The sequence below is a fragment of the Nylanderia fulva genome, unplaced genomic scaffold, assembly GCF_048542155.1.
Source record: "Nylanderia fulva isolate GAGA-0341 unplaced genomic scaffold, ASM4854215v1 Scaffold56, whole genome shotgun sequence".
In the NCBI taxonomy this organism is placed as follows: Eukaryota; Metazoa; Arthropoda; class Insecta; order Hymenoptera; family Formicidae; genus Nylanderia; species Nylanderia fulva.
The window spans coordinates 518873-523190 of NW_028190654.1; the positions used below are offsets into that span (position 1 = coordinate 518873).

The 4318-nt window shown below is 44.8% G+C and overlaps 1 pseudogene; it reads right to left on the minus strand.

Annotated features, from left to right (window-relative positions):
• Positions 1 to 322: 322 nt before the first annotated feature.
• LOC146721055 (uncharacterized) lies at positions 323 to 1422 on the minus strand (annotated as a pseudogene).
• Between the last annotated feature and the right edge of the window lie 2896 nt (positions 1423 to 4318).

The following is a 4318-nucleotide window of genomic DNA, read 5'->3' on the forward strand; positions in this document are numbered from 1 at the left end:
AGCTAGCTTTTTATCTGACTTTTTCTGTTGGATCATCAATGTTTTAAAGCACTCTTCCAGGTACAATTTGTTGACGACAAAGCGGTATCCGCCTCAAGTTGCGCTACACTGCAAATCTTGCGCGATCTCGCGTCATAATCTGTAGCGACGCGATGCAGAGCGTTTTTGCGCACGCATTTTTTAATCAATCTATACCATTGATCGTTTGTGCCAGGGGTTGCATCATTTCTTCTCTCAAATAATTCGAATTTATTGATAGACATTTTTTCAATGCTTTGTAAAGTGTCACACGATGAACTGAATAGATTGTCGGGACCCTCGTTTAATTTATAATAATGCCCGCTTCCCGCAGTTCCTCGATAATTGACAGGATCTCGTTGTCATGCGCGTTGTTGCCGGCTTGGCGCGAAGCATCGAGCAATCGTAGGCGATCCACTAGGTCGTTGAGGTCGTCCCAGTGCACGTAATCAATCTTATTGTTGGTTAGCGTTATAGCGCGAGGCATTTCCATGCCAGATTTTGGGTCGTCCGATTCCACCCGCGTCAACGGTGCGATTATATATTTGTACTTGTCCCCCTTGTTACTCTTCACACGGCCTTGCACATCAAAATTGCGTTTATGCGCGTTTGTCGCCAATAATATATGCTTGTATTTTTGCAAATCATCCTCTTGGTAATCAGGTCTTTTCTTGAAGATCAACTCGTACAATCCGGGCGTTCCAATGTACCGCGTGTCGTCTATGATTATATTGTCATTTTTGTCAATCGCGAATCGCTTGTTTCCGATGCGCATTTCATTCTCGTCGAAATAGACTCCGTATACATTATCAATTTCTTTCTTCTCATCAGCACCGAAGAGAGCGTCCATGTACTCTTGTCCTAATGGCCCCCAATCTTTTCGCATCATTTGTCGACCTTCCGACGATCTTAACCAGTGTCGAAGGGATATTTCAAGCGGGTTACGCGTGGTTTCGAAAATATTTTCGTCTACGAGTGTTTTGGGTATCACAGGTTGTGTGTTTTTTGATGAATGAAGCATCCAATGGCTTCGAAATATCATATTTTCTCTTTTTTGATGTCTCCTCCTCCTCTTTATATTGCTTGATGGTTTTATGTTTTCTCTTTTTCGGTGTCTCCCCCTTATACCGTGTCTCCATCTTTACACCGTCGTCGTCGTCGTCGGTGTTAGGCTCGTTTTTCACCAAAATCGTCGCGTTGTCGACAATCTTTTGTAGCGGCTCGATAATAGGTTTAAAGTGAGTCTTGACAGCGATATCGTCATCGATCTTTCCGGTCTTCGAAGCGCGGTGTTTCTTGCGGATCGATTCAGCCGTCTTCGCAATCTCCGTGGCAACTTTTTCACGCTCGCGAATATTATCAGCCATGTCGGCAGCACTCTCTAAAGTTTCTCTCGACCGGGAGGATTGTTGGCGACGACTAATGGCTCTGCGGTATCGCGAACTCGTTAAATCCTTTTCTGTATCGCCCGTTCGTAAGCGAGCTGTCCTTGTCTATCACTAGAAATCCATACTTTTGCTGCCAACAAGTACGACATAACTCACTGAAATCTTCATACGACATGTCGGTATTCACGTGATCGTTGTATACGTGCTTCAAATTGGTGGCGTCCTGTTTAAACAGGATTAGCAGGTTCGCGTTGTCGCGTATAAGATGTTTCGGTATTCTCGCGTATGTCTGACAGAGATAGAAGCAGTCGATGTTCGAGTGGCGTTCCATTGAGAAGTACTCTTTTATCGTATCTTGCTTGTCGCATGCCACGTCATCAAAAACGAAAATTGAATTTGGATATGTCTCGCTCGGTGGAATAACGTCACTGTTATTGAAGAATGTAAAGTAGCCGATTTCGTCAATCGACGTCAATAAATCTTCCAAATAGCGATATTTCGGCTGTTGCAGCGATTTCGAGTACACGTACACGTTCTCGAAACGCACGCCGTGCGGACTTTTCAGCAGGCTTATCAACACGTTGGTTTTACTGCAGTTTGAGGAGCCGCAAACGATCGCGCGTATAGTTGTTGGTAGCATCGTACCGTGTTTGCGCACACCTTTGTTCACCCTGCAGCGTACTCTGTCGTCGTAATTCATCACTCGTACCGTCAGAGGTTGTTGCACGAATTTCATTTTCTCACTCTCGATTTGACCTCCAACGTCCGCCTATTTATAGCTGCGCGGACTCGCGCTTTGCTCAGTAATGTCTAGAGATTGCAGCGAATGTCAACAAAATTAGGCACAGGTCTATTAAATCGTGCGATAAACGCACTTCCGGTCGAGCTTCATATTCCCGGCTATCAATTTTGCAGCCCGGGAACTCGTTTGGAAAAGCGATTGGCTAGAGGTGATCAAGGTGTCAACCCATTGGACGCGGCGTGCCGTGAACACGATATAGCGTACTCTCGGAGCAGCGAACTCACCGAGAGACACGCGGCGGATAAGGTACTCGCCGAGAAAGCAAAAACTCGCATTGTCGCAAAAGACTCGAGTCTCGGTGAGAGCCGCGGCCACAATTGTCTGGGCAGCGATGAAGGCTAAGACAAAGCTCGGCATGGGCTTGAAAACGAAAAAGAGGAAGATGAAGAGGAGGATACTTTTGGTAGCAAAACGAGGCGGATTTTTGCCGATTTTACCAATGCTGGGCGCGCTCGGATCCCTGGTTGGCGGAGCGGCTGGCGTAGCAAAAGCGGTGAACGACAGAAAAACCGCGCAACGTCAGTTGCAAGAGATACTACGCCACAATCGCGACATAAAAGGCCGCGGACTGTATCTCGCCCCTTACAAATATGGATGAGGAGCGAGGAAAAAAAAAAACGTAAAAAAAATGTTAAAAATGCCAAAAGATGTAACTACAAATGTGCAATTGCTACAACTTGCAAAACGTATGCACATTTCATACTTTAGAGGTGTATTTATGCGCAATAATTTACCGATAAATGGCGCGCGAGAAAATGAGAGTGGTATCGTTAATCTAGACAGTACAGACGGTCCTGGCACTCATTGAGTGGCGTATGCAAAAAGAGGAAATCGCGCAATCTATTTCGACAGTTTTGGCAATCTTTGACCAACCGAAAAATTGGTGCGATATTTAAATGTGCCGAAATTAAAATACAATTACACCTCTTATCAAACGTATGATCAGAGTATCTGCGGATAGTTGTGCTTGCAGTTTCTCCGAGAGGTTAAATTCTCGCCGTGAATTTAAAGACTGACATTGCGTTATTTAACTCAGTTTTGTCAACATGTCTCTAACACTAACATTGACTAAGAAGAGTAGCGTCCTCGCGGCGACCTACTTTCCCCCCATAGATTTGAGCAATGCGGACTACGAGCTCGGTCTGGCAGACTTTGAAACTATATCGAATGTGAATTCCTCAAATAATAAATTTTACTACGGCAAAGACGACGCGAAAATTACGATTCCCGAGGGATCGTACAAGCTGCAAGCGATACATGAATTTTTGAAACGCGCACTTTCCCGAAAACATAATGTTGTTAGTGATAAAGGTGTCGACGATGAAGATTACGTGCTCCGCGCTAATTACAATACGATGAAAAGCGAGATTAAATGTGCATACAGAATAAACTTTAGCATGCCCAACAACATTGGATCGCTGCTGGGATTCTCGAATCGTATATTGCAACCGCGAAAATGGTACGAATCGGACATGCCGATTAATATTATTAACGTGAACATTATCCGCATAGAGTGTAACGTGACCGCGGGTGCATACAGCAACGGTAAATTCGTTTACACGGTACATGAATTTTCACCAAAAGTACTACCTGGATATAAGATATCGGAAACGTTGGCGCAGATCATTTATCTGCCGGTCTTCGTACGCAGCATTACTGATTTAGTGTTACGCGTTGTCGACCAGAAGAGACGATTGCTCGATTTTCGAGGCAAAGAGATAACAGTTATATTGCACGCACGACGGCGGGCGACAGCAACACCTCGTGCGACGGGATGCTCGTGTTGAAAAAAAACACAAAGAACACAATCAGGCTAGCAGCAACATCATCCGCTAATATCAAATCAACCACGAAGAAGAGACTCACCTCGTCAAACGTTGCGTTTTTACAATCTTTGGGATTTGCGGTGCGTGCCATCTGAACAATGACTGAGATTCTCAACATCGAGGAAGAGCCAGTCTTTGACGATCGCATCGTCAAGATTGAGACTCACACATACAACCCGTTTGCCAACACAACATTTGGACACAACGATGAGATAAGAATACCCATACAACAACAGAGTTTATATATGTTGCCGTATGAGAATTTTCCCTACATCGAGGGAGAA